The sequence below is a fragment of the Ceratotherium simum genome, chromosome 12 (genome assembly GCF_057802395.1).
Source record: "Ceratotherium simum simum isolate JZ-2026a chromosome 12, ASM5780239v1, whole genome shotgun sequence".
Classification (NCBI taxonomy): Eukaryota; Metazoa; Chordata; class Mammalia; order Perissodactyla; family Rhinocerotidae; genus Ceratotherium; species Ceratotherium simum.
The window spans coordinates 43664703-43686217 of NC_141911.1; the positions used below are offsets into that span (position 1 = coordinate 43664703).

Sequence of the window (21515 nt, forward strand, 5' to 3'; positions counted from 1 at the left end):
TCAAGATTTTTTTCCATTCCAATGCATCTGAGGGGTTCAATGTGCCCTCAATTGTAATGATTCCTTATGGGGTGGGGTGGGGTGGAGTGGGGTGGGATTGTAGAGACAGTAGAGGAAAGGTGCTTTGAATAAATTCCCCAGGTGATTCTGAAAACTCTTCCTCCCCTACACTAACCCCCTTTGCCCACCCCTTCCCTGAGAATCCCTCTTCTCTTCTCTTGGTCTATGGGTTTTTCAATTAGAACACTGAAACAAAGGCACAAATTTGACTCTTTTCAGCAGGAGGTGTGTTCTTACAAAGGTGCACCTAAAAACCAACATATTTCTGTGAAAACTTATAGTGCTATATACATAAGTTGAAATGGTTACTGCTATTTGCTTTACAAACAACTAAAGTGAAAGTGTATTTGTGAATCTGTAGCTAGGAGAGGAAAAAATCCCTGGATTTCCTCCTTGGGAAGTGGTTATTGACCTGGGAAACTGTCCTCCTTCTGACCCAGCCTCCCACCGAGGTTGTAAGAAGGATCAAGTGAAACACACAGAAGCATCTGGATGAAAATGTCCCCAAAGTGAACAATTGAGAGAATTATCACCGTTCTCCCATTCAGTTCTGTTGACTGAGGCCCGGTGTTGGCTACTGATGAGAGGTCCTTGACATTCCCATAGCAGAGACCTGTGTTTCTTGCTGATGTTTCTGCCAATGAGACTGCAACTGGCTGGGAATGAGCAATGGAGGGGATAACACATTTTATATTACACTTTCCAGAGCTTCCATCTGATGCCACTGTGGAGAATTACAGTTAGAGACCTGGTTGTGGGACTCGTTTTCTTATTTTTGGACATGTTCCACCACCACAAAAGGCCACAGCAACCTGATACCTTCAAGCTGCTGCACACGTTGCACCTGTTTCTCTTACCTAATAAAATCGTATTACAGCACTTCTTCTTGAGCCTGGGGGAAGACAAGAAGGTCTGAAACCAGGAATCTCTTGGAAATTGAAGCAAAAAGGAAGAACCAGATAAAGTAGAGACTTCTAAAAATCTAGGTTAAAGTTTTCAAAGAGCATGCTGAGAAGGTTCTCCGTCGTGGTTTGTCTGTGGAGTACAGAAAGCACCGAGATTCTACCAAACAGTGTGGGTGTCACTGTAGACACACTGAGAGGGCCTAGTTGCTGCCCAGAGAGGCTGGATGTGGGCTGCTCCTTGGACCTGCTAGTAGAAGACATTTCTGGGAACAGAAAATGCACATCCAGGGATGGGATGAAATGTTTCTGCGAGTTTCTGCCTATTACACCATACTCGTTAGAAGCTCAAGTTATGGAGTGAAAACTGAGTTTGAATCCCTATTCTACCACTTACTAGTTATGTGACCTCTGGTTAGTTACTAAAATATAAAAAAGGGATAATATAAAACCTATCTCAAAGGGCTATTGTGAGGATTAGATTAGCTAATGTAGGGCAGAGCCTGTAGAGCCATACGATACATGTTAGATATTGTGAGCTATACTGTTCTCTTTGAAAATATTTAAGCTACAGTCTACCACTTTGTACCATCACTCAAAGGTCACTTCCCCCTAGAAAAGGAATGTCTGTTGACATCAAGGAGAAGCGTAGAGATTTGCATTTTTATTATTTCACTCACTGAGAAGAGAGAAGATCACATTCTTTTCAGGGGATTTGTTGGGGTCAAAGAACCAGATACTTTACATAGGAGTCCCAACATATTATGGGGACACTGAATTGCCACGTTGCCCTCAGATTCTTGATAGAAAGTGTGATCCAGCGTTTGATTCTCTTGGGTTCAATGGACTCAGACCCATTTGGTGGTACAGGGTTATTATAAGAATAGATAGGAAAGTAAAAAATGGCAGAGAACCATCTCAGCAGTCACATGGCCATGCCTCCTGGAGAACTGGAGGGGCATTCACAGCTGTACAGGATCTCAGGTCCCAGTGGCCCCCTGGCCCTGGTCATCTCATTGCCCTCTGAGACCAACTTCTCATTGCTCTTGAGAGTAGTGTCTCCACTGAACACCTGGCCAGCTTCTCTGCCAACTTCTACATCTGCTGCTTTTGCTTCCCTATCTCCTTGAGATTCATATGCAAGAGAGAGAATCGACCTGAGATATTTGTAATCCTCCAATGTATAGGGCTCCTGTTATGGGGCTGAGTTCTCACCCATAGGAAGCCCTGGAATCCCAAAAGGACATAAAGATTGGGACCCAGTTCTTTCCTGAAATGATGACTTACTGGTTTTATCCTTGGCTTTACTTTGTACATTAGCAAGAGTCTGGAATTTAATAGCCACCTCCCCTAGGATACAAGCTTAGGCTCTTGAATCTGAAATTCGTCTCTCTTCGGTGCAGATAGAAGATTTGCAATAAAAGAGATGACATTTCTGCTCTTATTATTACTCTCTGTGCTAGCTCATACGCTAAGTTTAAAATCCACATTTCCTGTTGGATACTTTTTGCTTGCAGAATAGACTTCAGGTTAGTGACTGTTATTTATTTGTTCAAGTAGAAATGCAACAATTTATGACAATACATCAAATGACATGAGGATCCCCTGGCATGAAAAGATGGAGCATTGACTCAGTGAGAGTTACTCTAAGGAGTCCTCACATGCACATTCCAACTGGAGGTAGGAATAGAACCTAAATAGAACCATCATTTATTATGTCACTTTTACTTAGTTAACATGTAAAATGTCATCTCAATTTTACGGAAAATTCATGTGAAGGCTGATGTGACCTTCAAATGAATTTCTTTCTTGGTAGTTCTATAGGTTGCAAAATTCCTAGATGGTATAATGACCAGTACCTTGAATTGGAAAAAAAAAAAAATCAGCAAAGAGGCATTCTGCCCTGTGGTAGTAACAACTACAAGTTTATGAGATGAGGCAACAAAAATCCTTAGATTTTAGGATAATTTTACTCCAAACTACCAATTAAATATATAATTATGTAATCACATATGTAAATCTGGGTCTCCTTTTACTTTCCATGCCCCTGGTTCAAACATGTAGGGTATTTTTAGTTCCTGTTTTTTCTTTTTACCAAGCTTGATCAGTGAACGAGAAAGTCTTATCAATCATCTACTTGTTGGAAAGCAAGGAGCTTTTGAACCACATAGCACATTTCAAAATTAGAAATGCCCCCACTTAGGGGCCCACGTCAAGACTTTCAGGAGGCAGTTGTCACTAGATCTTAGGTCTGACATATGTCTTTGGGTAAAAGCAGCTAAGAAATGTTCCTTGAGATGGTGTGGGTGGGAAAAGCAATAAAAATGGTATTTCTATTTTTTAACAAGTAAATCCCAATTCATATTTGCTAGAAAGCTATATAGCTGTTTCTCACTTAAATAAAGTGCTCCTTCTAAAATATTTGCAAATCAAAATTATTTTAAAAGCAAAGCACATTTCCCAATGACACATTCTCAAGAAGCATCCTCATGGGATATTTTTGGTGACAGAAACATATTTTATTACTACCACTAATAATCACTAACATTTATTGAGGGCTTGCTTACTATCTGCCAGGCATTGTTCTAAGATCTTTACATAATTCTCTCATTTTATTTCCCACAATGATCCTAAAAGATATGGTCCCAATTTCCCAGATACAGAATCTAAGGAAAAAAGAGTTAAGTGACCAGCCCAAGGTCTTATGGTTGAGGTGGAGAAAGGATGAACCCAAGCACTGACCCTGAGCCACCCCCTTAATCACACGACTGTGCTGCTACCAACACACACCCAGGTTTGCTGGAAGGAGGCGGCAGTTTCGTAGTCTGTCAGACACTGAGATAAAATCCACTGTAAGTTGGATTGTGGGGCTTCAGGTCTCCATCCTCACTCCTGAGGTCATCCTAGGAACTTATCTAGGATGGCCCTACTGTTTCTCTTGGCTTTAGACTCACTCGTGGTGGATGGTTGGGAAATGTTAATTGCACGCTATAGAATCATTCATTATAAGGATATGAGTCAACATTTTTCCCTCGCTAGGGGTATTTACAGAATTGGTAATTGAATTGAATTGAATGCAGATGTTATGGTTTCACAAGTGCTACTGAGAAACTGTTGCAGAAATCAGAAAAATGAAGATTTTAAAAACATGTTTTATTAATGATGAAGCTGGATTGAAGGGTAAGCCTTCATTGTGGCCATAGTCAGACTCCCTAATGCTTTTCCCCAAGTCTAAAACTTAGCACAGCTCACTCAGGGAAGGGTTGACTCTGCAGAACATACATACATAGCAAAACAGCAGCGTCAACTGCCTCTACTGTGTCCCTCCTTTGGAACAGAGTGCGAGCTAGGTCTTTAGACCTGGCCCTAGCAGCAGGTGGGCCCAGAGCCCCCCCCACCATGAGGCCACCCATGAGGCAGGAGGTGAGCCAAACACACCCACCCTCAGATAGGGAGATCCAAAAAGAAAGGGCTGAGTTACATGCTTAGTCCTTCCAACTTCACCAGGCAGATAAGGTACTACTTGGCCCTCAGGGAAGAATAAACAGGGCTGAGAGACGGGCTGCAGCTACTTCCCAATGCTTTCAAAAAGGTAAAGTTCCTATCATACGGTCCAAGGCCAGAACCCTATCAGGGAGAGGGAAGATTCCCTCAAATGCCAGAAATTGTGTTGAATGTTCTGAGCGTGCTGGTTGCTGCTTTGGTAATGAGTTCTTACACGTGTAAAACATGGACACAGATCCATTGCCCATGAAGTGAAGGTTCCTGAAGGGTTTATTGTTCTTTGTGATTTATTTAAGATTTGACCATAACCTTGCGATAAAGGAGATACGAATCCAGCTGGCAGCATTAGGTAGCTGGGAACACACTCATCATGGCATCCTAAGAACATTGCTGTCAAGGGGAGAAGCTGGCTATTTTCCGTGTCTGAGACGCAGCAGCAGCCTATTTGAAACAAGAAAGATTTAGAGAGCCTTTGATTAATACTGAATTACTTTCAGGATTTTAGGAATTCAATAATGGAGCAACCCAACCAAGTACAATTAGTTGAAGACCAATTCGATTTGATTTTTCATATGGCAAGGATAAAAAGATATTAATGTTTAAGAATTTACAGTCATTCTCCTCCCCACATTTTAAGGATGATTTTTGTTTCAGTTGCTCAGTTCCTATGCCTTTGGTGTGCTGGTCAGGAAAATGGGTAGAAAAGAGAATTGGGAGCAAATGAAGAGAGGTAACTTGATCTACATAGGAAAAGGCATAGAGTGGGCTAAGCCAGCAAAGAAAACATCCACGACCAAAGAAGGATAGCAAGAGAGAGGGAAGGAAGGAGTGACAGGAGAGGCAGCCTGGGCTGGAGATTTTGGAGGAGAGGAAGAGAGAAATTTGAGCAGCTGCCATGAGCTGTGGGATTTGGGGGAGACAGGAATAGATAAGCAGATTTGTAGCAAGTTTGCAATAGGTACTTCTGAGTAACTTCCTCTTACCCACATGAAGGAAAGCCTTAATAAAGATCTTAATCACTCTTCAAGATTTTGGAATAGGATTTATTTTTTTCTTGGATAACTTATCATGAGTGGATAGGCTTTAAGGAATGGCAAAGAAACCCAAATATATGTGAGTCTTTTTAGAGTGAGTCTTCTCGTGGGTACTAGCACCAAGTTTGTCCAGACAGTATAAAGTGGAGATTGTAAAAGGATTTGCCTGGGAGGTGGCCAGAGTGCACAGCAGGATGTGACAATCGCTCAAGCACAGAGTGGTGACAGGGATATGTTAGAAGGTGGCCCTCGGCAGAAGCTAGAGATCTGAGGTATAATCACCTTTCTAGTTGTTCTTCGCCAACACATTTCCTGTGACCTATCAGTGGCCTTCCCTGACTGAGATTTGTGAATGGTCTTTAGCACGTTGTCTTTGGACCTTCCATTCTGAAGGATGTTTACAGGAGAATGGCCTGCTGGTGAGGTGAGGTTCCAGCTGCTGGGTATAGGCTTGTAGAAAGTCACTGAGCTGGGATTCTGAAGTGCAGGACTTCAGGATCAGCTCTGGTGCTGTATGTCTGTTCATCTGCTTGGACTCAATTTCCTCACGTGAAAAACGACAGTGTTAGGAAAATGACATCCATGATCCCTTTCAGCTCTAACATTCAATGATCCCTTTCCAGGTACCCATTCCTTACTGCAGCTATTGGTGCCAATTTGTCCTGCCGCAGAGGCCTGGCCAGTTCCCCTTCCCTATTCTATTCACATCGTGCCACTGCAGTCAGACCTAAGTGGGGTGAGCAAGGACAGTGGGGCCATGGCTAGAGCATGAGAGCTGCATGCTCCTGCATCGTCAGCTCTAGGCTGGCTGGAGGAGGGAGAGGGCGTCTCCTCAGTGACCCAGGCACTCCGGGAATCACAGACCCTACACACACACACACACACACACACACACAGAATGAGACAGTAGAGCCTGTTTCTGGAGCTCAGACAGCTTGCACAGCAGGAGGAGGCAGCTTTGTTTTTCTCCAGATACTTCTTACAGCCACTGAAACAGCAACTGGATAAATAGAAGAGGATGACGCATCAACTCTGAGGAGATGTGCGTGCATGACCGTGCGTACGTGAGTGTGTGTGCACAAACAAGCCTGCGAGCTGCAGACTGCCACGTGGCCCTCAACCTCCAGGAATCAACACTCAGGCTCCCAGAGCCAGAAAATCTGAACGGAAAGTGGCGTCATCAAAGCAACCTGGCAGGAGGGTGAGATGAGGCCATGAGCACAGTCATGCCCTCAGCTCCTCAGAGCGTTCTCAGAGGTTGCCCTCTGGTCGGCCCTGGCTATACATATCCTGCTTCCTGCAGTGCACATGCGATCTTTCTGAATGAAATACCAGAAATCCTTCCAGGCTCTGTGAAAGCATCAGCTAAGTGGCATTTGAAAGTCCTAGAAAATGAGTGGGGGAAACAGAGCAGGTGTTTTGTTCATTGTGAAAGGCAAACGCTGATTTGGAAGGTTTTGAGGTAGGGAACATGAGCCAAACTCAGTAGTGCCAATTTTTAATTACCAGCACAATTAGCAGCCTGGCTTAACAAGAAGCCTATTTTGTCAAGCTCTGTTTAAGAACCAGCGGATTGCAGCGATCACACCAAACAGGTGAACAGCACAGTGATCATCCCACTCTCGAAAAGCAGTGCTCTGCCTACACAGTCCTGGGCTTGTAGCAGTCCCTACCACCAGCAAGTATCTGATGCCCTCTTCTTGGCCCTGACTAAATTGGCCTAAGGGCAGGGCTCATGTCTCTATGAGGCCATCTGCCCTGCAGTTGATCAATCCATATTAAGTGAACTGTACTAAATCAATATGATATACATCATCATTAACTTCTTGGAGTCCCTCTGTCTTCTTATCATCACTAGTCATGACTATCATTTAAAATAGTGTTGAACTATTTAATGTAAAAGCATTCTACCCCTAAAGCTTACTAAGTAGCATCTCCCTTGGGGACAGGATTTCTGTGGGAGACCCAGTGTCCAGGAGTGCCCATCAGGCCTTGGAATGCCTTGGCTTGAGTCCTCTTGGTAGAACTAGTGTATGGTTTAATATGTTACTCAAATCAGGCCTAAGAGACTCAGACTGGTCCAGAATGCTCCTCTGGGGTGTACGAGGTGTCTGAGAAGCAAGAAGGGCCCAAAAACAACAGCAGAGACTGTAGGCATTTTTGGACCACAAGACTTTGCCTCTGGGGTTGAGTCAAAGAAGCAGAAACCAAAGACTTTGATCAGTTCCCGCTCAGCTTTCACTGAGCCTGTGGACTGTTCATTCCTGGGTCAGACAGGTATTGGCTAATTCTTCTCCAAAGCTAACCTTAGGGCAGTCATGGTGGAAGGAATCTCAGATTCCTCAAGAGAAACCTAGGCGAATGCCCACCTATGCTACGATTCTGATTTCAGCTACTGTACCATAGGACGGACAGTGGACTGAGTAGTGTTAACTGCAAAGTAACCAAGAAGATCTTGCCCCCAAATATTGCCTCACTTAATGCCTAACTCCACCATTATAAATCCATTTGCAAGAGACAGGCCTAGCTTTTCTTTGAGAGTCATCTGCAAATACTGTACGGGGAATGCTGATCATTCGCTACCTTTTCCCTACTGATACCTACAAATGTACAAACTATATTTCCTAGGTTTCCTTACCAACTGGCTTCCAATTAGGTTATGCGAAACGGAGGCCCTAGCAGGAGGTCAGAGAGGCGAAGGGGAGAAGTTGGGGTGTTTCCACCCATCTTTCTCTGCCTCAGGTGGTGTCTCTGATGGTATCCATGTTTCCTCTGTGGTCCCAGCTCCCAGCAGGCAGCTTGACCATGGCTCCAGTGTCCTCCAGGTGGTTCAGGCTCTTCTCCCTCGGTACCTCCAGCTCAGCCAGCTCTGGTGGTCTAGTGGTTAAATTCAATGCTCTCACTGGCGGCCCAGGTTCGTTTGCGATCAGGGAACCAAACCACCTGTCTATTGGTTGTCACACTGTGGCAGCTGCGTGTTGCTGTGATGCTGAAAGCTAAGCCACTGGTATTTCAAATACCAGGAGGGTCACCCATGGTGGACAGGTTTCAGCAGAGCTCCCAGACTAGACAGACTAGGGAGAAAGACCTAGCCACCCACTTCTAAAAAAATTGGCCATGAAAACCCTATGAATAGCAGCAGAGCATTGTCTGATACAGTGCTGGAACGAGAGAGGATGGCACAAAAAGACTGGGCAGGGTTCTGCTATGCTGTACACAGGGTGGCTAGGAGTTGAAATCGATTCCATGGCACTAACAACAACTTCCAGTCTAGCCTCCAGCTCTAGCTGTTACTCATCTCTGCCTCATCACCTCCTGTTGACTCCAGCTCTTCCAACCTATGTTTGTAGCTAGTTCCCCAATTAATTCCCTTTAGTAAACTACCTGACTTGGGTTCTGTGTTCTTGTCTCTACCCTGACTCATTCAGAGAATTAGCATATAAACATATTATAAATAAGCTTAATAATTTTTTTTTCTCTGCAAGACCTACAGTAACAGAGAAGTCCTGGGGAGCTCAAGAAAGAGGGACTCAAAGGGGAGAAAAGGATGAAGAATTTTCCCCAGGTTTTGTCTACCCTACAGAAGGCCCCTCTGACTCTAGTGTTGTGTGGGAAAACCATAACCTCACAGCCCCCCTGTCACCATCCTGCTGTCACCACCTTACTCTCAGGCTTCATACCATGGAATCTCTGCCCTAGCTGAAATCTGTTTGCTGGCACCCATGATTCCTGAGCTCCTAATTGCAGACTTTTGCACATCCATCCTCCTCCCCTAGAACAGCATCTCTCCTACTCACCTCTCTGTCTATGTGGCTCTTCCTCCTTTGCAACTCTGCTTAAAGCCTGAAATCTGAGCACTCTGTTCCTGTGTCCTTCAGCAAGTCATAGGTGCAATCTGAGCCCTAATGGTCTTGTACTCTTTCTTGTTTATTTTTGCCAGAGATCTTGTAGTTTTAATTGTACATGCTTTCCTATTTGACCAATAGAATGTTAAGGTCTATACAGCTAGGAGACCATGCCTACTATTTCTTCTGCTGCCTGTACCCCTCCCTCAGCCCCTCCAGCCCCCAGCAATTATAACATTGAGCACTGCTCTAGTCTGTTCAACAAATATTGATATGCTGCCTAAACAAATTCCCTCAACTAGGAAGAGAGGCTTATATCTATTTGTCAGGACAGCATGCTTTCTGTGGGAGCAATGCTGGTCTGAAAAACCTCAGATCTGTTCTCTCTCTGACAGACCACCCCCAGTAGAATGCAGTCTCCAGGCATGAGGTTTGCTCTGTCATTATTTTTATTTCTCCCTGGGCCTTGCGTGTTTAAACCACATTTGCAATGCAGTTGCTTTTCCCCCAGCCCAAACCTCCTGAAGGGGATTCTTGCTGATGGCATCTATGGCAGAGACGAGCTCATGCCTGAAGAGATAAATTATTTAGGGTGAATGGTGCCCTAATGGATTGTGTGATCAATAATGCTTAGAATAGTACAGCAGCGGACAAATCACGGAAGGGCTAGAACGCGTGTCTACATCATTTTGAGAAGATGAGTCCACCAGATAGCAAGAGGAAAAAGAGGTACTCATGACGTCAACCTCAAAATGGTTCGGGATGAGGAGGAAAGTGCAGCATTCCTTTTTTTTTTTAATTTAAAGGGACAGATCAGCTTTTAGTCATGGGGATCAGCGCACCAAAATGCCCCCAACGTTATCCACTTAGCAAAGATCAACCTTACTGCTCTCATCTAGCGAAGAGTCTCTGCATGTTTCTGAGTTTTCCCAGAAGCTCTGCAGAGAAAAAGCTGAATTTCTCCCTGTGTGTTAGTACATGGCCTGCCTGTAAGTAATGAAGACATCAGTATCTGTTGCTTAGAGTGTTAATTGCTTCACTGTAGCGCTTAGCTCCTGTTCCTAGGCAACATCCAACATCTCAATAGGCCTCTTTGTGCAGACATGTGATCCCACGTTTAAACTTGCTCAAGACTCTGCTCTTTTTGCCTCCTGGAAAGCTCCTCTGGGCTCTCCAACTGGAATTTCAAACTCAACATGTCCAGAACCAGTGGCATTATCTCCATCTCTCTCCCCTGCCTCCTACCTGCTACCTCATTGCCCATTGCCCCCCCTCCCCAGAAAAATCCCTGTTTTTCCTCTTATCTACTGTCATCCTATCCATAGCACCAACATCTTGTAGTCAGCCATGCCAGGGCGCCATACTCTTCCCTTTCAAGGCCCAGCTCAAATGTCACTCCCTCCCTGAGGCCTCCTCTCAAATCTGAACCCCCATGGTACTTGGGTTTCTCCCACAGTATTCATCATATTCTAGCTGATGTTATGGGCATTTGTATATGCATCATCTCTCAGATCACACAATGAGCCCCTTCAGGGTATGGACCAGGTCTTAATCGTCTTTGAATGTCCCAAAGAGACTAGCACAACACTGTGGTAGACTTTCAATTAGAGTTTGTTGAATAAATGATTGAATGAACAAGTCTACAAGCAGGCAGTGGAGGTGGCACAGGCAATGTTTGTTTTCTTTATCTTTGCCTATACCCCCAAGGTGGGCAACAGAGAAGAGTGGGAAGGGATTAAGCCACATCAGAGGAATTCTAGGTGAAAGGTCTCCAAACTCGGTTTCCCTAGACTGAGCTCCACTTCCCCTTTCCTGGTTTCTTGTAGATATTTCACGAAGACAGTAAGAGTTCCTAGTATTGTTCCCATGGCTCCAGCTGAACTGAGGAACTCAGGAGACAATCCTGTAGAAAGGGGAGAGGATCCTGGGCTCTTCTGGGCTGGTTTGGGTGTGGAGAAGCTGTACAAGACATTCCCAAGGCTCCAGAAGCCTCCAAAGGAAAGAAAGAAATCAGGGTCCCAACCACAAGCACTGAAAAGTGCTGAGGGTCACCACAGTTGGTGGCTTCTCTAGTAACTCATGTGCTCCAATAACCAAGTGAGGTTGGTGGCAGGACCACAGGGCCTGAGATTTCACTTCCACATGCTCACACAGGCTTTGTCTCATCTTTCTGAATTGATGGGGTTGTCTTGGTAGACAAGGTAGGTGACAAAGAAAGACAAAATTATTTTTTACATAAAATTTGTACAAGTGCCTATCCAGTAGTAGGACACTCAGTAAACAGTAATTTCTTTCTGTCACCCCCTTTAATTGGTGTAATCCAAGAAGCGCTCCTGGGTGTAATTCTCAAGAAAAGGCTTTTTGCATAATCTCTAAAGAAAGCTTTCCTTCAAGCTCTAGGAAAGGGGCAGTAATGGATCTGCAGGCAGCTCCCCAGACTAGGTTTCAGTAGCAACATCACATTGAGTTCCAACATGTGTGGCAAAATCTCTCCTTGTTACTAGGCACTGTAAGGCTCAATTGTTGTAGTGAGAACTTTAATTTTGTATTTTATCACTTGGGTGCAATTAAGTTTTCAAACATAAAATTGAGCTAATGTCATCTTTGAGCATTTCATTTAACTTTTTTTTCTTATAAAGGAAACCGCCCTTGAATATATTTGGCTGTGTGATTGCACAGTCAAATAAGGACACATTTAAATATTCGACTGGGTAACTGTATCTACAATCTCCTTTCATTACTGGCTTCCAACACTATACATGGATAGGAGCACCTACCTTGATGACGTTTGTTGATATTCACTTTGGTCTCTTGTGAATGACATAAGCATTACTTAGCTGATTTATTTCCACTTCTAATCTTAGCAAATCACCTGATTATCATTGAGGACAATATCCATTCTGGAGATACTGTTCAGGATGACTTCAGGACTAGAAATAGTATCTGGCTTATTTTTAGTGCATTTTACCTAAGGATTTTAGATATGAATGGGGAAATGAAAACCTTTGGATAATCAACTAACTCTACAGAGTCTTACACTGGTTCAACGCCCATGCCAAAAATCAAATCCATAATTCCTGATTATTCCTTCAGTTCCTCCAATTCTTTAAAGACAAGAACCTCAAAGCACTGTATTTCCTCAATACCTTTTGGCAACAAGATTCTCCTTTCCTGTATAACTTTTCTCCTGGTCCATAGTAGTCTTCAACAACAAATCATTGATGAGGGCATGAAAGAATGAAAAAAAAACTGAAATGACAAAGACCTCTTTGACCTTCTGTGGTCAGAAGATTCAATGACCTTGTCTCATAATTTTATAATCAGAAAAAAAAAACCCAGCTGACCCAAACCATTGCTTGAGAAATCAAAAGCATGTTATGTGTGCTTTTAGCAATTAAACTTCTTTTTAGAAACTTAACTCCTCAGAAAAAGAGTGATTATGTAATTCCGTGGCAGGTTGACAGTGTATGGGAAAAAGTGTATTTTGCATATTATCAAAGTTCAACTGTAACTCATTGTAACCACAACGGAGACCCAGGTGTTCACTTGATTTTCTAAGGTAGGCAGGACTGGGCAAAGACCTACCAGAAGAAAGTTCTCAGGACCCTGACCTCACTCCAGCAGGAAATAGTGTTGGTGACAGAGTTCTGGGGGGCACTCAGCGTGAGGCTCTCTGAAGCTGACATCCAGCACAACTGTTCTCTCTGAGGAAAGCTATATTAAGAGCTTGACCCTCTGTGGTAAATAACACGGTTATGAGATTATATATAGTGGTGAAGAGTTGGCTGGATTGAATGTTTATGAAGCCCATGAGTATAGAAGCATCGGAGGGAAGATACTTTGGAATTTCATATACTCCATCCCCCCTGACTCCACAGAGATGAATTGAAGATGGATTATTTTTTAGCTGAAAGGCTAATTCAATACTTTACTGTTTTAGAACATACTAGAAGCAAGAAGGAAAGAACGACAGAGTTCTTTCTACCATACATTCCTCATCAGATACATTCATCCTCGTCTCCTACAACTTCACCTATGCTCCCATCTGAAAAGCCCAGGCTAGTTCTCCACCATTCTCCATCTCCAATTCCATCACGCAATTCATCTTGGGTGACGACTGCCTTTCTCCCTGGGTCATAACCTAAATGCCCTTGCTGTTTTTTGTAAGCTTGGCTCATTGTGGCAAATGTCGCTTCCTCAGGTTCCAGTTTTTTGAGACGTGTGTAATGTAAGAAGATGGCTGCCTAAACCAACCAGCTCCTCAAGTCTGATCCATTGACAAAAATGTCACAGCTATTACGGAGGTGCCAGCCCTCTGTCCTGAGGTGGTGGCTCGTTCCAGAAGAAGGCTGCCTTGCATATATATACAATGTGTCTGAGGACAGGAGATAAAGAATATTTCATCTGAAAACACCACGTTAATCCATTTCCTTAAAGCCACTTAGATGCTAAAGAGCAAAAGCAGAATTCCCACTAGCGCTGTTGACATTTTCTGCCTCAGAATGATTCCCTTTCAATCAATAAAGTGAGTGCTTTACAGTGCCTGGGCTTGGCTTGAACAGCACGAGAGAGACCAAAATACTTTCCATCAGAACCCTCTCATCACAGACAGTCCTCCATCCACACGCTCAGTAGGTCTTGGCTCCTTCCCCACCCCACATGCCCTGCATAGCTACCCAGGTTTCTCTGCAGTGCCATTCTGAGCCTCTGCCAACATCCAGTGATGAGGCTGACATTCATTAGTGCTGATTATTCATGTGCTGTGCTTTCTGAGCTGGGGCCAGGCGCTGCAGAGCACCTGGAGGAGAAGCCCAGTTCTGACTGCTCTTTCCTCAGCTTTCTTTTTTTTTTTTTTTTTTTTTTTTTTAAAGATTTTATTTATTTATTTTTCCCCTCAAAGCCCCAACGGATAGCTGTATGTCATAGTTGCACAGCCTCTAGTTTCTGTATGTGGGACGCGGCCTCAGCATGGCCGGAGAAGCGGTGGGTCCGGTGCACGCCCGGGATCCGAACCCGGGCCGCCAGCAGCGGAGTGCACTCACCCAACCACTAAGCCACGGAGCCGGCCCATCCTCAGCTTTCTAAAGAAAGCTGTAAGGCACCAGCAAGTGTGCAGATGCAGGCTCTAGCCTTGCCTATCCATCCTCCCAAGTTGTGTGGACTGAGATGGGGAAGGGGAGCAGGAGGAAGGAAGGAGGTCAGATAGAAGTATCACGCCTCTCTGACAGTCCAGCTCTCTTTATATATGAAGCAACACTGGTTCTTTGCTAACAAAGCTTTAGTCACTGGGAGCCTTATGCAGTCAGATAATTTTGCTCACAAATATGGCAGAGAAGCTGCAATGTGCTTGCCAAACCTGTTGCCTTTTTCTCCTGGACCCACAGCTAGATGACTTTTCCCAACCTCTTCAGTTAGATAGAGCCATGTGACTGAGCTCTAGACAGTGCAAGACGAGAGGAAGTGATGTGTATTACCTCTAAGGCAGGCCCATAAGATCTCCGGCATGATCCTGCACACTCTCTCATCCCCATTAGTGGGCTTACTGTCACCCAGGGTGAACTTGGGAGCCATGCATTAAATGCAGAGGCTAGGTCCCCAGATGACTGTGGGGAACCAATGGGTTGTGAAGTGAGTGAAAAATAACCTTCACTGTGTCAAGGCCTGGAGACTTTGAGTTGTTGTTATAGCAGCTAGCCTTACCTACCCTGACTAATCCAATCATCTCCTTCCACACCAGTCCCCAAATTGTGTGGCTGTTGTGCCCAACTTATTATATTTGGAAAAATAAAGTCTCCAAACTTATAGATCTTTACAAAAGGCAAATGACATTACAATTCTAAGGCGAGGGGGGTGTGTGTTCAAATCCTCTAGTCTTAGCATTTATTTATATCCAGTACTGCTCAAAGTAAGTAAATTCCATGGTAAAGCTTTGATATTTCTAGTTTAATCACAGATTCAAGCTATAGTAATATTTGTTGATATAAAGTCTATTCTATTTAGTATTCTTTTTAGCTTCTAACTTTAAGAAATTCCCACTGGCAGCTGAAGAGTCTTAATTCCTTCAAAGGGACAAATGAAAAAAAGGAAAAAAGGAAAAGTGTGGTGGCAATTATGAACTGACTTCTTTTTTCCTTATAAATTCACATGACTCCTGAGTTGGTATTTAGCATTACATTTATGTGTGTAAGTTTCTTGCGGACAAGGCCTATGCTTTATCATACTTTATATCCCTCACAATGGCTAGCACAGCATTTTACAGTTTGCTGGATATTTTAAAATAAAATCAATCTCTATCTTTTTCTTGCATCCCTTGGATCATCCCTCTATTCAGTCATTTTGCATTTCTGGCCTCAAGAAAAGCAGAAATCAGAGAAAAGAGGAGTAACTGATTAGCCATGGGGAGGAGCTGAGGTGGAAGAAAGCCCCAAGAACTTAGAGGCTGGTAGGTCCCTGAGAAGTGTTTCTACTCCCCCTTCTAGGTTTCAGGCTGGTCCAGGATTAGGGAGGAAAGACAGACGCCCTCCCTACCCATTTTGGTTGGTTCTGCCAGGAGAAGGAAGGGACCTGCATCCAGGTTCTCAGCTAGAGCTCAGGTAGCAACATGATCCCACAATATAATGCTGTTCTCATGCCCCAACATGGTGTGGGGCACTGGTAGGATCCATGTGAGTGGCAAAGAAATGGGGAAAGATTTTGGACAGCCTCTTGGAGATTTCTGAGGCCCGGAATTGTGTGGCAGAAACAGTTAACACCTATGTGCCCAAGAGGTCCTGGAAGTAGCTTCGAGAGAGCTGGATGTGAAGGAGTCTTGTGGTCAGGAACAAGGGATGAGTCAGCAGCCACCTGGTGAACCAATAACTGAAGACCAGATGGCAAGGTGGACTCCTTGGGGGAGGCCAGCATGGATGGCGAATGATCCTGAGGACCAGATGTCCCCTCCCAATACCTGGCCCTGTGTAAGCCTCCAAAATTGAGAGGCAACCCAGGGAAAAGCGAGAGGGGAGAAGCCAAATTAATTGAAATGAAATTTCTGCAAACCCAGAGGAATGGAGGCTTAAAGAGCAAAAAGTAAAACAAAGAATTATATTTCTGACACACCTGAATATATGGAATGAAATTGATACTTGTGATCCAAGAAACAGGGGTTTCTATTAACCTTAAAGAAAAGGCAGAAGGATATTAACTAGTATTGCGATTTCGAGAACAATGAAAATCCCACTTTCTCCCTCACCTCTATGCTAGTGTGTGAATTTCCACTATGATAGCATTTTCTTCCCTCAGATTTAAGATTTTCTTCTTAAAATACACATCCTGTGGAGGGATGTTAACCTTTTAGTTGCTTATTCCTTAATGTGAATCGGTTTATCCTGTGTTTTTCTGACAGCAAGGTGCAAGTAGGGGTTATTTCCTAGAGAAGAGGAGGAGAGAAAAAGAGTGTGAGGGATGGAGAGAGAGGAGGGGCGTGGGAGAACAGAGAGAAGGAATGAATCAAGGGACAAAATAATGTGCAAAACAAAGAGGAGAGTAGTACCTCTGAACCCGAACTTTGCCTACCTCGTAATTTTGGGTAGGAGCAGCCAGAAGGACAGAGCTAACTCTGTGTTATTAAAAGCTGCCCTGCTTCTGCTCACGGTGGCCACCCTTCCGGCGAGGTGTGGCACTTGACAAGATTCATCTCTAAGTGCTGTGTGGGCTACGGCAGCAGATAGCAACAGCAGTGCCCATGCACCGTCACTAGCCCTCATTCCCTCTGCAAATCTCACAAAACCTTACAAACTAACGAATTCATTAAGCCCAACAGTACAGCTGCGAGGCAGGTGCCTATTAAATCAATTAAGCACCGATAAACATTATTTCAGTATAGAGACGGTGCTCCTACCAGGCAGAAAATATAATTCAGAAAAGTCCCAGGGCTTGGGAAATAGTGGCTTTCTCTTGAGGACTTAAATCAGCCTTTTGTGCGATGAGGCTGCAGCAGGGACAGAGCATACAAAGCAGGTGTTCGCTGTGACGTGAATCTGAAAAGTTAAGCCAGGGTAGAAACAGGTAAATAAAAAGCGAATGTAAGACCTAAATCCCACAGCAAGGCCAGTGACAGGGAGAGAGTCACTCGGCAGCCACAGAAAGATACTATTAAGAAGGAAGAAAACAATGCCTAGTCCTTTGTGTACAAGGATAGTGAATTATTAGGTTTTTTCCTCATCATGACCTTGTGATATTGAGCAGCCTCCCCTCAGACAATCAGTGTTGACATCAGCTACATGCTCAGATCAATAGACATTTCAGAGGACGTCGAGAAACTGTGTTCTCAGAGGCAAAGCAGGCAGCCTGCCTACCTTGTCTACCCGCCATGTCACCTGCTTTGCCGGGAGATTAGGATGTGGAAATGGGTCAGCGTCCTTCAGTGGCATCAGCGAGAGAGGCTTTTCCACTGCACTTCAGGGATGAGCCAGTCTGCGGGTTATTTTCCACTAACTCAGGCACGTGGCCATTCATTAAATCTGGAAATAAATTATGCACGGGGCCCCAGGGGAACTGTATTTGTTTTTGCATGGTTCTAATTCAGCACATCCAGCTAGAAAAGACAGCCGCTCCCCCCTTACCACTTCTGAGAAAATAAGTTGTTGCTTATTTTCAGCCTTTCTGCCTTAAGAGATTGCCCATTGCTGGTCTGGGATTAGTGAACAGCATTTCTCGAAAAGAACATGCTCATTAAACCCATTTTGGATTTGATACTGGTGAGTATCGATGCCAGTGGGGGTTGTGAAGACCCCCCTCATGATGAGCCTGCCATAAGGAGATACTGATTCACACCTAGGCAGGTGGAACTCTCCTGCTGGAGTTTGTACCATGTCCCCAGAGCAGTGAGTCTGAAATTTCCATTGTATGAGAATCTCCCAGGGAACTTGTTAAAATTCATATTTCTGGGCCCAGCTCCCAAAGAGGCTGATTAAACAGGTCTGTGGCAGGGACCCAGGAATCTGCCTTGTTACAAGCCCTTTGGTGATTTTCCTGTAGGTAGTCGTGTGACCACACTTTGAGAAATCTTGCCCTGAGCCAAGCCCAGACAGCAGGCAGGGCAACATGGAGGACAGAACTGTCTCTTCCTATCTTGGGTATCACCTTGTCTTTCTGCTATTCTTGCTGACTCTCAGCCCTTGCCCTCAGGATCCTTCCTGCCTGGATTTATTCTGTTACTTCCTTGCCAGATCTCGCTTGGCCAGCCTGACTCTGACCACTGACTCCTTCTGGAGAACATGCGTCTGTGTGGCTTCAACCCCAGTGTGGCAGTGTGTGGCAGATGTCATGTTCACATGGGGTGATGGTGTACAGTGATAGTTAGGGCTTCAGTGATTTCTCTCATGGTCTGGGCCACCAAGGTTACTTTTTTCTAGTACTTTACCCCTTACCTGCCAACTAAAGTTACCAGACATAAGCTATAAACTCCCACCCAGTGTAAACCTAAAGGGGAGGGATCCACATCATTACATTATAAGCATTTTCTTCAAGAAGGAAGGAAATGTACTACTAAAATCTCCCAATTATCTGCACTAATGAAGCCATGGCACAGATAATCCAATTATTTTTTACTTTGAAATTAATTGCATGGTTTCTTGACAGCAGATATGCTTCCTAACTGTGCCTTGTTTTTACTGGTGTGTGGCTGATATTTCCTAAGCCATATGCCAGCTGGTTGCATGGTGCGATGGGAATGTGTGGGATGGCCAGGGGAAGTTAGTATGGGATTTGATTTCAAATTTATTATGATAACTACATTTATGCTCAGTGTGTAAGCTTTCAAGTCATGGGGCCTAGACATTTGGACACAGAACACTTTTGACAACAAATAATTGTAAGAGCCAGAACATGGGCCAATAGCTACTTTTAGCTGTGTCTGGATCGGCAGAAAGGGAAACATATGTGATACCAGAGTTGATATGGATGGCATCACCAGGTCTGCACATCTACACGACAGTGTTGCCAACATTTCAGGTCATGGGCGGGTTGGGTGGGATGGCTTGTATGGTCCCTTCTAACCTTGAAACTCCATGAACCTAGAACTGCAAACCCAGTGGTCAGATATGGGTCTAGAGAAGAGGGCAATCCTTAATATAGACTCCACTGGCCCAGGAAACAGAACACAGCCACAAAAATTTCCTGCTGTCAGAATTTGGACTCATTTCCTCCAAGTCTTTGAACAGGAGAAATCAGTTGGTTGGTCAGCCAATTAACATGTACCCAGATGAACTCTCCAGGGCCCTGGTCCTTTTCTGGCAATGGGCTGGGTAATTGTGTAATTAGAGAATTGCATCACGCGTGTGGGGAGCTTTTATGCTTAAGCATACACTGAAGCAATAGTGTCTTAAATCAGGAATCACTTAGTTTTTATGTTGCTATCAGGTGCTTCCATGGCAGGTAAACTGAGAATTGTAAACTGAGTAACTGAGGTTACTGCCCCCTCCTAAATACCTTTCCTTGATATTGACATTGCCTGATTTTCCTGTTCATAGATGGAGAGAGTCACTTGGAAGTTGGAGGAGATGAGCATTCCAAGTGGAGTGACCTGGCCTGACACATCTGGAATATGTGCCTGAGACTGCCACCTTCAGCATTACTTGGTGCTTTGGAAGCCAAGAAAGTTACCATACCTGCCAGTGTGGGTTTTAGGCTCTGGTTACAGGTGTCTCTGTTTTGAAGTACTTTGGATCCTAAAGGGTCTTCTTTAACTTCTCAGCTTAACCAAAGGGGTAGAAAAGTTATGGCTGAATTGGGGACAGCTAAGTTAGGCATTGGTTTCTGAGGACTCATACTCTAACTTTTCTGCTGCCTGAATAACTTCTCCTTCCTTTCTGAAGAGCACCCAGCGGCTGGCTCTGCTTGACTGTTCTCTTGGTAGCTGTCTCCATCAATCCTGTAAGTGGGGTCGTCCTCCCATCATGGTGGCCATGGAGATGCGTCACTCAGATCTCCACTTAAGAGAACCTGCTGTGGGGAGAATAGCTGATTGACAGTCTCTAGCTCCTGCACCTTTGGCTCCACTATCGATTTCTGAACTGCTCCCAGCCAATGAGAGAGAATGGTGGGGTTACTAGACCAGTCCCGTCCTGCATAACTTGGAATTCTCTAATGAGCAACTTTGGCTCAGGGCCTTCCCATCGACCTGGCCACAACTTACCTAGAACTGCACAGTGGTCCATAGTTCTTCCTACTCACTCCTTCCTTCCCTCTCTTCTTTCATAGGTGCCAGACCTGCGTTGCAGTCTCAAGACTCTCCCTGCCTATTCCTGCTCCTCTTTTATTCTTTGAGGGGTTTACTCCAATAAATATCTTGCACATCTAATCCTGTGCGGGTATCTGCTGCTCAAAAGACATGAGAGACACCAAGAGATGTCTGAGAAAGCTGGCAGTAAGATGGAATTTTGAAACTGGGTTACTCAGGACCTAGCTGACAAGAAGGACCCTGTCCTGAGTAGTATGTGGGATAAAGATATTCCCTAGCACAAGGTGGCAGCCCACTTGTTGAAGATTTCATGTGTGGTTACCTAGGAAAACATTCTGGTAGAGGAGAATGCCTTTGCCTGTGCAAAGATTAAGGTATTTGAGAGATATGAGAGGGAACATGGCCTACAAGGATGGTGGAGTTTGCTTGTTGCTACTAAATTGTACTGGTGGCCTGCAGGGGAATAAGGAGAAATTGAGAGCAGTTAACATACAGATAAAAGCTAAGTGTGGGAGCCAGAGGCCATGCTGGTAGTTTATAAAGAGGCTTTCATCTCCTGCAGTGGAAAAGCAGACACAGTTGAGGAGCAAACTCAAAATCTGATAGTTAGGATTGTGAAGCCCCAGTGATGTTTAAATGCTCAGCCAAGGCAGATCTATTATGGGATCAGGGCCCTGGTTGGGAAAACATGAGACCCTAAAAGCTGGGATGGGGACATCTGGGTGGATAGTCTCAAGGATCTGATTCTTCAGACTCCCTGAACCCTCAAAGCTTTGAGAGGTAGCCCCCTTCCCCGCCAGAGTCAGAGCTAGCATTTTTCCAATTCAAAATGATACTGTAGAGTCCTCTTCTTAGCAAGGTGACAGGTGCCCACCTCAGGAGCTGTCCCATCTCTTATTCTGGCTGCCAGGCCAATAACTAAGATTAAATTTCAGCATAATCCAACTGG

The 21515-nt window shown here is 44.5% G+C and overlaps 1 long non-coding RNA gene across 1 annotated transcript in view; it reads left to right on the forward strand.

The window, feature by feature from the left end:
- The window catches only part of LOC147915844 (uncharacterized), a 68957-nt gene extending 48238 nt beyond the window's left edge, over nt 1-20719 (forward strand). Inside the window, exons 3-4 of the long non-coding RNA XR_015553825.1 lie at nt 19857-20026; nt 20587-20719. This is a non-coding gene — a long non-coding RNA (uncharacterized LOC147915844). The remainder of the gene's footprint in view (nt 1-19856; nt 20027-20586) is intronic.
- The last annotated feature ends 796 nt before the right edge of the window (nt 20720-21515 follow it).